This window comes from Lissotriton vulgaris, chromosome 5, assembly GCF_964263255.1.
Source record: "Lissotriton vulgaris chromosome 5, aLisVul1.2, whole genome shotgun sequence".
Lineage (NCBI taxonomy): Eukaryota > Metazoa > Chordata > Amphibia > Caudata > Salamandridae > Lissotriton > Lissotriton vulgaris.
In genome coordinates, this window is record NC_141693.1 from 2,007,719,982 (window position 1) to 2,007,732,910 (window position 12,929).

Genomic DNA, 12,929 nt, shown 5'->3' on the forward strand with positions numbered 1-12,929 from the left:
ATCACTGAGTTTGAGCCAATCACGATAATGCCGCAACAGCATCTTAAACTGCATTATTTCATAAGACTAAAAAAGTAGAAATACCTAGTATCATATGCAGTTTAAAACCAGAATAAATGCATAGTGCAAAATAATATATTCACAGTGATAGTTTCCACATTTGACCCAAAAGAAAGCAGATCATTGAAAAGTCAATCACGGGAAGTGCCGGAAAGGACTCATGGCAGGCAGCCACATCATAACAAACTGCAATAAAAATCATTATTGTTCAATACCATATGAGCAAAATAAGAGGCAAAGTTATGTTACTTTTATCTGTGCAAAATTCCTACCACTATGAGACGGCATATATGTGCCTAGAAAACCATCAAAAAAGATAGCTCATATAAAAAGTACAAATACAAAATTAGATGTAGCTTCTTTTAGAGCTCTCAAAAAAGCGGTATGATCAGTTCATGAGTATTTAAAAGGAATTATTGCTAAAAATTCAAAATAAATACTTAAAACCTGCCTTATTTACACATATAAAACATGGTACAAAAATAGAAGAACAGAAAGTGCCATATGCCTGAAAAGTGCAAATAGTGCTGTGCAAAAAAGTATAAACTGTGCAAAGAGCAAATCGTCACATTAGCAGCAAGGGGAAACCTCCTAGATTACTTAAGCCTAAGCAATCTTAAAGTGCAAATGTGCCAGTATTCACAAAATAGAGCTCATAGAAATGTATATACAAATAGTCATAAAGACACAGAACGACTATCAAATACAACCCACAGTTAATGTACCGATGGTAATAAAGTAAGACACTACGGAAAAATTATGAAGATCCTCGTTCATATTAAGGCCATTAGGGACTGTAGTATCGAGAGCTAAAATAAACGGAGTTTCTTTCTATCTTAAAAGCTTGTCTCGATTTCCCCCCGTCCGGGGTTGGGAACAGATCCTACAACTGTGTACTCCAAGTCTTTCAGTTTGTTATCATGCACAAACTTGAAGTGTCTGGACACTGGGTAATTGTGGTCAGAGTTGGCAATGGCCCTTACATGTTGAAGGATGCGCTTATGCACCGGGAGCTTGGTGCTGCCAATATATTCAAGGTTACAGGTGCACTTCAACTTACATATTGCATGTTCACAACGGCATGTTAAATGTTACTAGATAGCAATTTTCTTCTCACTAAAAGCTGTTTTATAATGAGTGCTATTTTTAGCAAACGTGCACGCTTGGCACGAGGTGCACTTAAAAAAAACAGATTTCATGAGCCAGGTATTTTTAGATTTCACCTCTGGCATTGATTTAATTAGGACAAAACAAACAGTAGGGGAGGGCTAGAGGGACGTTTAAAGACCAGTGCCTAAGTATTGTCCCCCAAAGGACTGAATAATACACAATAAACTTAGGGGTCTAAGGGCTAAACCAGAAAAGTGTTTGCTAATGTAAGTCCTATGTCTAATGAGTACTATAGGAATACAAAGGAATAACAGACCGAATCGCCAACAAATGGAACACCTGTAATCGTGAGTCACCCCAGTTGTTTTGGATTCCCATCAAAGTCTTTTAAGATCAATATTATCATTTGGTAATCCTTGCCGGGTATTGTGTCTCCTGATCATTGAGATCACATGCATACCCTCTCGGATGGTTCGGGGTAGCGACCACAATCACACAGGTATCACAAATGATGTTGATTCAATGGGAAAAGTGCAGTGCGAAAAGAAAAAGTGGTGTTTAAAATAGGATAGGGAACTAACAGAAAATTTTTAATAGGCGTTGGCCCCTTCCTGATTAAAAACAAGAACAGTCTGGCAATATCATCGCATTGATAACAAATATCTGCGAGGAGACCAACATGTTTCAGCCTCTGAGGGGGATACCTCAGGCTTTCTTCAGGGTCTCTGTTCTTAGGTGTGCTACTGCCTGTATATGTGTATTAATAAGTGTGAAAAATTATACAAAAAAACACACAAGTGAAAAAAGCCAGAAAAGGATATAGTGTTCCTTCTTCTGTGCGAACTCCTCTTCGGAAGAGGAGTTCGCACAGAAGAAGGATCTTCCTCAGAGGCTGAAACATGTTGGTCTCCTCGCAGATATTTGTTATCAATGCGATGATATTGCCAGACTGTTCTTGTTTTTAATCAGGAAGGGGCCAACGCCTATTAAAAATTTTCTGTTAGTTCCCTATCCTATTTTAAACACCACTTTTTCTTTTCGCACTGCACTTTTCCCATTGAATCAACATCATTTGTGATACCTGTGTGATTGTGGTCGCTACCCCGAACCATCCGAGAGGGTATGCATGTGATCTCAATGATCAGGAGACACAATACCCGGCAAGGATTACCAAATGATAATATTGATCTTAAAAGACTTTGATGGGAATCCAAAACAACTGGGGTGACTCACGATTACAGGTGTTCCATTTGTTGGCGATTTGGTCTGTTATTCCTTTGTATTCCTATAGTACTCATTAGACATAGGACTTACATTAGCAAACACTTTTCTGGTTTAGCCCTTAGACCCCTAAGTTTATTGTGTATTATTGATTTAATTAGGACATTCCTCATAGAGGCTGCCCGTCTGAAAGTAATGGCTGGCAGACTCGGCAGAATGGGAACTAAAATATTGTCATTTTGAATGATTGGCCATTCTGAATAAATGATTTTCTGGATAGCCTGCTCCTAAGTGCAAAAAGTTGTTATCAGCCGAATAGGGTGCACCTTGTTATTTAAAACAGCCATACCGTTTGTTGTACTATCATTGGGCTGAAGTAAAATCTCCCTGTGCCTATTGTTGGGTTTGTTCAAAGCTATATTAAGTATGTTCTTGTTATAGCCACTGTTAAGAAATCTTTGATATGCTTCCATTTGACATTTTCTAGAAACTACATCAGAGCTACAAATACGCCTGATGTGGATGAACTCTCCGTACGGAATGCTATTAATTAAGTGCCTGGGATGTGAGCTGTGGGCATGAAGAATTGAATTCCCAGCCGTAGATTTCCTATGTAACATGGTCTGAAGGGAACCTCCATCTACATATACAAGTACATCCAAAAATTCAACAGTAGATGCGTCAATGGATGCAGTAAATCTCAAATTTAAGTTATTAACATTGATTTCATTAATGAATTCAAAAGCTTCTTCCCTTGACCCCTTCCAAACGAGACATACATCATCTATGTAACGCCAATAGTGTACTATATGGCTCCACCAACGGCGGTAAGTGGTTCTGAGGACATGCTTCTCCCACCATTCCCACACGTAAACATGAATAACGGGGGGAGAAGCATGAACCCATTGCCACCCCACGCACCTGTTGGAAGATCTCGTTTTGGAACTGGAAAGAATTGGTGGTAAGGCATATTTCCATGATCTCTAATAGCATATCATTATGATCTCTCATAGTTAGATCACGATTCTCTAGAAAATGTTTGGGAGCATTGATTCCATGACAGTGATTAATACTAGTGTAAAGGGATTCAATATCCATTACAACCAATAAATGATCCGAACAGCAGGTCACAGTGATGATTTTGTTCAAAAAGTCTGTAACATCCTTTAGATAAAATGGCAAACTAACCACATGCGGCCGCAAAAAGAAATCTACATATTTCACCAACTTTTCATTCATACTACCCTGAGCAATGATCGGCCGCCCAGGCACTGGAGTGATCTTTTTATGGACTTTTGATAAAAAATAGAGGACTGGTGTAATCGGATATTCAACATTTAGAAAATTCATTTCCTCTTTAGTTACCCAATCCAATCCTCCGCCACTGATGGATTTTTTTACGGGTTCTGTCTTCTGCTTTATTCATTTCAAAAGTAAAAGATTTCCTGTAGCCTGAAGTGTCAGATAGATGTCTTTCTGACTTGGCCAAGTAATCCACCCTTGACCACAGGACTGTGTTCCTGCCCTTATCTTATTTATTGATAATCACATCAGAGTTGCTTTGGAGATTTTTAATCAAAAGATGGTATTGGTTGTTTCTGAAATCATTTTGGAGCGTTTGATAGATAGATAGATAGATAGATAGATAGATAGATAGATAGATAGATAGATAGATAGATAGATAGATAGATAGATAGATAGATAGATAGATAGATAGATAGATAGATAGATAGATAGATAGATAGACAGACAGACGGACGGACGGACGGACGGACGGACGGACGGACGGACGGACGGACGGACGGACGGACGGACGGACGGACGGACGGACGGACGGACGGACGGACGGACGGACGGACGGACGGACGGACGGACGGACGGACGGACAGACAGACAGACAGACAGACAGACAGACAGATAGATAGATAGATAGATAGATAGATAGATAGATAGATAGATAGATAGATAGATAGATAGATAGATAGATAGATAGATAGATAGCAGAAAGGCCTCTTTATTAGGACGGATCTACAATGTAAAAGAGCGACTCCAATAAAATGACAGAAAACATTAGACCCCAAAATTACAATAATAATACTAGCACCCGCCCCCCCTCGCCCCCCCACTTCCCGTGCTGTAATACTCTGACTGCGGCAGCAACTTCTAGACACAGCATCTGCCACTCAGAATCTTCCTTCCATTCACATAGCCATCATTCCAAACAGCTTCTTCTGCTACCTGTGACTCATGCACCCTCGACAAGCACCTTTCACGTTCCTCCGTCCCCCAAGGCTAGCTGGACACTCATCGTGGCTATGCCGGCCAGTCAGGGGCGTAGCTTGGTCACTAAAGTTGGGGGGAGGGCGGCCTCTGAGTCCAACTTCCAGAAGTGACTCCACAGAGCTGTACTGCCAACCAGGAAAACCCAATAAGGTTTTTTGTCCTCACCGAAAGCCCCCTGTTACTACATTCACCCTAACAACACTAACACCTCAAGTTTCAACAAGCTGCTCACCACTTTTTCCCTTAGCGGCCAAAAATAATGTTCATTTCCAATGAAGGAGAAGTGGACCCCATCCGTCCGGAACAAGGAGCGCTCCTCCGCCCCATGTCCTGGTGCAGGATAACTCAGATGTCAAGATGCCTACGAAGCACTCTAATTTGTCTGTTAAGTCTCTCCCTCTCTCTCTCTCTCTCTCTCTTTTTCTCTCTCACTCTCTCTCTCTCTCTCTCTCTCTCTCTCTCTCTCTCTTTCTCTCTCTCTCTTTTTCTCTCTCACTCTCTCTCTCTCTCTCTCTCACTCTCTCTCTCTCTCTCTTTCTCTATCTCTCTCTCTCTCTCTCTCTCTCTCTCTCTCTCTCTCTCTCTCTCTCTTTCACTCTCTCTCTCTCTCTCTCTCTCCCTTTCTCTCTCTCTCTTTTTCTCTCTCTCTCTCTCTCTCTTTTTCTCTCTCACTCTCTCTCTCTCTCTTTTTCTCTCTCTCTCTCTCTCTCTCTCTCTCTCTCCCTCTCTCTCTCTCTGTCTCTCTCTCTCTCTCTATCAATTTCTCTCTCTCTCTCTCTCCAGAGCTTTATGCTTAGTGGCCCCTTCTATACTCTCCTTGCAATAGATTCCATCCATTCTATGCGGGTGCCTGCCAAATGCAAACAGCCTTCTCAGTTGCATTAAGTCTGTCTTCACTTTCTTCAGCAGCACCGTATTAGAGAACCGCACAAATTGTTCTCCCCTTGAAGCATAACCAACAGGTCAGAAGTCTACAAAAAAGTGATGGATGAAATGCTTGATTTATTCCCAGCCAGTGGCAATTACTCGGGCTGCCTCCCAGTCCATCATTATTTTGCACACCATGCCATCTCCGTTGGGATGAAGTTATATATATGCAAATCAGTCTTGACTCTGCTCGAATGGGGACAGTCCAGTCCGAACTGCCAGGCCACCTCCTCCCTGTACTGGAACACAAGCAACCCAAGACTGGTTTCGCCCTTATGAGGTCTCATCCATCTGGTATGGCTTGACTCCAGTGGCACAGTGAGCACGGGGCCCATGTCTGGGCAAACTTGTCCAACTTAGAGCATCACACTGAAGTATACAAAAGAAATGATAGATGGAATGCTTGAATGAATCTCAACCGCTGGTAAGTACTCTGACCTGCATCCCAGCCCATCATTATTTGCATACCATGGCTCTTCCGTTCAGACCCCGCCATATGCAAATCAGTTTCGACCCTGCTCCAATAGGAACAGTCCAGCCCGAAGTGCTAGGTTTAGGTTCTCCCTGAGCCAGAACAGCAGCAACCCAGGACAGGTACACGGGACCCACGTCTGGGCATACCTGTCACACTTAGGGCATTGCACTGAAGTACCCAAAAATTGAGAAATGGAATGTTTGTGTTAATCTCAACCACTGGTAAGTATTCAAGGTCACATCCCAGTCCACTGTTATTTTGCACACCATGCTGCCTCCGTTTGCACCCAGCCATGTGCCAGTCAGTCTTGACCCAGTTCCACTAGCAACAGTCCAGCTTGAACTACCATGCCAGGCAGATTTCACTCCTATTAGGGGCTCATCATACGGGCATAGCTTGGTTCCAGTGCCACAGTGCAGCAGGGGACCCACGTCTGTAAATACCAGTCCCACTTAGGGCGTCACACTGAAGTATTAAAAAATGTGACAGGTGGAACGCTTTCATTAATCTCATCTATATTGTGTTTGATTACCTACAGCCCCAAACAAAACCTGCAAAACAAACAGCAAGTATTGTTAACTAAATGCAAACCACTAACAAAGGTCAATAGACATCCTAATGTACAGCTCACAAGACTATTTGCATCAACCAGGTCCATTTGATGTAATCTCCAGGGAAACGAATTATCCTTTTTTGTAGCCATCCCAGTTCTAAAATATGTGTCAGGTAATCCTCAGAGTGCAAACCCAATGCTCTTAATGCTACCCTCAATACCCCTAATAAGTGTGACGCTTCATCCTGCTTCCACGTTCATGATAGACACTCTCCTCAGTAACCACAGCAATCTTTGTTCCACATGGCCTCCACATCGCAGGCAGGACACTTTATACAGCAGCACCGCTTTCAAACACATCCAACTCATTTCCCTTCTGATCAGATTTTTGTTGTCTAGACCATATTGTTAAAACCCATTCCTTGACCTTTATGTCTCCTCTGATAAAACCCTCCTTATTTCTACAATGTAACAATTCTGAAATCATAAAGACCCCAGAGAACACCCACACCAGACATAATGCCAGCAAACTCACCTCAAGCAGCAAATAACATAACACCAGCAAAATCCCTATCATGTCCCTCAACATGTCAAACGCAAACAACTAACTCACTCCCCCAACCCACCCTTTCTCCCTTACCCGTTCAGCTAGTTTACACTTGGCTAACTCCCCAACAATGGGATCACATCCCCAAAACATCTTACTGATAAATGAAATCCCTTCCAACTTCCTCGCAAAAACAACCAGTGAAAGCCCACCCCAGCCCAACCCAAACTGCACCATATTATCTCTTGTCTCCTGCAACCCAACACTAACTCCCTCCCTGCTGTTCATGCTCCAAGTGATATATTCATTCCATGTCTGCTCATAATCTCTTTTGGTAGATGTTGCTAAAGCTTCTTTGACCAGTTCAATCTTTCTCAATTCCCTAATACTCGGATTCCTCTCTGAATCACTGTCTTCTGCCCACCGCCCCTGGAGCCAGTTTGTGGAACCTCTGCCACTGTGAACGAGACAAAGCATCTCCTTTGTTATCCTCCGTACCTGGCCTTGGTCTGGCTATAAACCCAATATTGTGCTGTAAACACCCCAACATAAATCTTCGCAACAGTTTAAAAACCCTTACATCCTTTGCCTTCTGTCCATTAACCAATGCCCATTCTTTTTGATCAATGGGAGACTTGCAACAATAAATGTCATTTTTCTGTTTGCCAATTCTGTACACACAAAACCCCCACCGCCAATTAGAAAAATCCCCAAAAAGGCAATGGTACTACTGTGTCTTAACCAATGCCCTGGCCGTTACTATGAACATCATCACCCATCCAGAAACAGACCACAGCCATACGCACCTTCCAAATCTGATCAATCTGTATGTTCCACAACTCCTCCAATGACAATATTGTCACACCTTTGAAATGCCCCAAGAAACAGAACTAAACTTGCAACCCTGTCCCTACTGCCACCAAAACCTGTAATCTGCAATGAGACAACACTGCACTTGACATGGCAAACCCCAGTCATCTACAAAATGTCCTCCCTACACTCACCTCTCCATATGCACAATTCAAATAGGCTAAGAAAAACTGTACTTACCTCAACATTAACTTCTGAGCCTCATCTTCTTATTTAAAAATTACCACAATCTCAAGATCTCACGAGATGCTCACAGGTATCTCGCAAGAGGTGTGAGAAATGGACCACACCTTAAGTAAGGATTGTGATTGTTTCATATGGATGTCTTTTTGCTTTATTTCACTATTGGCTTTTGGTGAGAGTAGATATAGTTGCCTTACTATCCTTTCCTGTTTGCGTTTCTTCACAAAGATATCTTAATCATATTCTGATGCCCAACCAGGGGCAGCTGCACCAGCTCAGATATCTCAGCCTCCAAATGAATTCTTGGTGTGGCAATTCTTTGAAAAGAGGACAGGTAGTAAGAACATTTCGGAAAAGTATGTTACCTGTAAACTTTGTAGCAAAGAGTTCATCGGGAGAGCGGAGATAAGCAATATAACATGAGTACCATTGGGATGTGGAGACACCTGAGGTCTATGTATACACAAAAGCTTGCACAGGCAGAGTTGGCTTGTACTGCAGAGCTAGACAACTATACAGGAGTTTTATTATCATTTGAACTAGAAGAGATTGTGCCTGGGCAGGTTCTAAGTGCACAAGCTGACAAAAACCCTGCTTTCTTAAATAAAGAAGATTTTGCTGTTTGTGTAAGCTGATCACTTTTTCATCAGAGAGTAGTTTTAAAAAATGTTTTTTAACAGTTTTTTGCAAGATTTTCTCCTTTTTGTTTTTGAAGAGATGCTGTTTGTGTTTAACATTTCAAGTTTTATATTTTTGCAGTACCCTTTTTCAAATAAAAATTGAAATACCCACAAAAATAGTTAAAGTGATTGAAAATACTAAATATGTAATAATTGTTCAAAACTGTAAAAAAAGAACAGCCCTTTTCAGAACTACCCTATAGCTATATTTCCCTTTTTTCCTTCTCCAAAGCTCTTGCAAGTGAGGCACTCACGTGTGTGCATTTCAAGGGAGCAGTCCTTCCTGGTTTACTCTGGCGAGATCGTACTTTTTATATTGGGATTTGCATTTACACTCAATATATCCTGACGTAGTATGTGTAACTTATATACACCAGAATAGTAACGGTGTGTTTAGTTTAATGAAATGTAATCTATTATATAATAGTGGGAAAAAAAAGAAACCACTTAGATTTATGAAAAAAAAACTCTTGATTTAACTTCATGAGACAAACGTTTGTACATCGCACGCATTGACACTCATTTATTTACTTAAAGTCCATTAATTATTTAAAAAAGTTCAACCACTACTTTTTTTGCAATCCCGCGAGAGTCTCACGAGGTCATAAACTTTTTTTTAGAGGTAGTACTTAAGCCTTATAGTCCCCATTAGTAGGGCTTGGGGAGGAAATAGACACTCAAATGAGACCTTTTTAACAGTATAAAAGTGCACAGTAGGGTAGAAGGAGACACTGGGATCTCAGTGACACCTCTCCACAGCCTAACAACTGTGTATAGGAGACAATGGGGAAAGTCTGACCTCTCCAGTGAGATCTTGCATGAAGGTAACCGGAGTGCAGAGTAGGGTGTAAAGAGACACAGCTTCTCTACTCACACCTTTCACCAGGCTCAGCATTATGCATATTAGAATGGGAAAGGTACATGCTTCACATGTGAGACCGTATTATTCCATAGTAAGTGTAACAAGTACTGTCTTCTCCACTGAGACCTCTTCCTAGGGAAATAACCATATATAATAGGGAGTGGGAATGGGTTTCACTGTCCAGTCACAGCTCTCCCCAGGATAACAGACATATACAGTAGTATGTAGGGAAACATTCTCTTCTCCACTAACACCTATCTCCAAAATAGCATGGGTGTGTGCTACAGTGTTGGGAAGGAATGGCCTCTCTGCTGACACCTCTCCCTGGACCAACAGGGATACGTAGCAGTGTCTGTAAAGGGAGTGACCTGCACGCCAACACGTCTTCCCAGGGTGAGAAGTGTCGGTAGTAAGGTTTGTTCCCATTCTGACAGGTATGCATAGCAGACAGGGGAGGAAGTACCGTATTTGCTTGCAGATCTCGCTTGCATGATAAGTCTGCGTAGTACAGTTTGGAAAGAATGGTCCCTCTCCTGTGACATGTGACTTGGATGATGGGTGTGCAAATTACAGTGTGAAAAGGGGCTTACCTCTCTGTTCACAGCTGCCCTCAGGATGACAGATTTAGAAGGTGTAGGGATGAAATTACCTCTATGCTGAGAGTCTGTTTTGCATAACAACTGTAGAGAGTATGGTATGGAAACACACTGACCTGTCAGCCGAGGCATCTCCCCAGAGTAACATATATGCAAAGTAGACTGTGGGTAGAAACTGTTCCCACTGCACATACCTCTCTTCATAGAGATAAATGTCCATAGTAGAGTAAAAAGTGGAGTTTCCTCTCTGTTGAAAACTGTGTCTTGCACAACGGCTTTCCATATTTGATGGTGAGGACATAGTCACCGCTCTATCAGACATCTCCTAATGGGGACAGTCATATGTAATACTGTGTGCATAGGAGCTGGCAAGCGTGCGTATTAGAGTATTAAGGTACCCTCTATACTAAGACCTCTCTATTGTATCAGAGGTCCCTATCCCACAGCATAGACAAGGACTGATCCCTCTAACACCTCACTGTTGAATAACAAGTCACCATAGCTGCATAACAAAATAATAGGCTTCTCCATTACCAAGTCTCTGTATGATAATAGATATGCATAGTAACATAGAGACACATATACACGCAGCGCCATATCTACAGTCTCTGAAGATGGAACTACCAGTTTTAGTGAATACTGCAATACTATAATAAAATTGAAATTTATATTAAGTATTAAGCTTAACTTACAAATTTTTTATTATAACAAAACAATGTAATAATAATACAAAACTACAACAAATATATTAACAAATGATATGAACAACTAAAAAACTAAAAAAATAAACACATATATAATAAATAAAAATGTTCTGCAACACTCATCAACAGGCAATAATGTCTCCCCCTTATTGCTGTGTTTGCCTACTGGATTTTGATTTACATAGTACTTCTTTTTAAGTGATTTAACCACCTTAGCCTGCCAAAGAGTCTTCTATTTCCTGGTATATTATGGAAAACTAGAAGGCAAGACAGTCTCAGTAAAGCAGCAAATCTATAAATTACAGTTCTTAAAGCCTAGCTCGTGTAGAGTTTGCTTGTGATGCTGAACTGCACAACTGTTCAGGTGCTTCCACATCCTTCCAACCCCAAAATACTGTGCCTGAAGAGGTAGGCAGAAACATGCATGATGATTTTACATTTTGGGGACCCCTTTTTTCTAAGCCCCTGCATGATGGATCACCAGGAAATTTTCCAGGAAAGAGGTGAGGTAGATGACAATTTTGGGGGGGAAGTTTTGTGAAGATTAGAAACAAATTTGGGCAAAATTTATTAGCAGACAAAAAAACAACGCTCAATTTATAACTGTAATTACCTAGTGGGAACTGCCACTCATATATGTGTGTGTGTGTGTGTATATATAACACACACACATATGGAGCGACAAACTGTTTGCCTGCGTGAACCGCCACCAAAAGCAGCGCTGCCGACCTTGGTCACGGATTATCCAAATCCGAGGTGTCTGAGTATCGAACGGACACCAGAGGCAGCTCGGCATTGAGGTGGCAGGCGAAGGACGTAGTTGGCTGAACTGGCAAGGGGCTTAGGACATTTTGCATCAAAGCAAGAAACATCCAATGACATTGCCCCATGGAAGAAGTCGCCTCCTTATTGGACGATGAAACACCAATAAATGCCTTTCAATTCATGAAGTCTACAGCCCATGTCCTAAACCGCACTGATGAAGCGAGAGCAGAAACGCGTCTGCGGAGGGAAACTGTGACCTATGAGTGCACAAGTGAGCATTGTTTTGGCGAGAAACGAAACGGGTTCCATCCCCGTGTGTTGTGCACCCGCCGTGAGTTCTGTGTGCAGGCGTTGATGGAGTTGGAGCGACACACAATATATATATATATATATATATATATATATATATATATATATATATATATATATATATATATATATATATATATATATATATATATATATATATATATATATAGTTTGACAGCTACCTGCCGTTCCTCGATCACATCCACCATCCGGGGCTGGTGCACAGCGGCGGTAGCAGGTACCCGCTTGTAAATGTTTGAGAAATCCTTGTGTAAGCATCACTTCTTAATTGAGGCTTTGACAAAGGCCACAAGGTCGAAACGCATCAGCTATCATAATAAAATGAGGCGGTGATTAAGGAGTGCTGACTTTTCTTCTTTATTGTAAGACCCCGGCCCTAACACAGAAGACATTTCCCCTCAACCTCATCTGTCCTATGAGCCATTAACATCATGGCCCAGGATTGACATTCAGGGTCTGCGAGACATCCTTGGTAAAGTTAAATCTGGTTCGCCCACTGACCCCCTCCCTATCCCAATACTCTGACTCCTGGACACCCCACTACTCGCCGTGATATGCCAAACCTTGAACCTATCCCTTACCACGGCGAAGGTCCCTTCACCGTGGAAACATGCTATGGTTTCACCTCTTCTCAAGAAACCATCGGCTGATCCGAAAATCCTAGCAAACGTCCGTCCTATATCCCTCCTGCCCGTCTTCTCCAAAAGTTTGGAGAAACATGTCCATGAACACCTCGCAAGGTTTCAGAGACAAACGATATTCT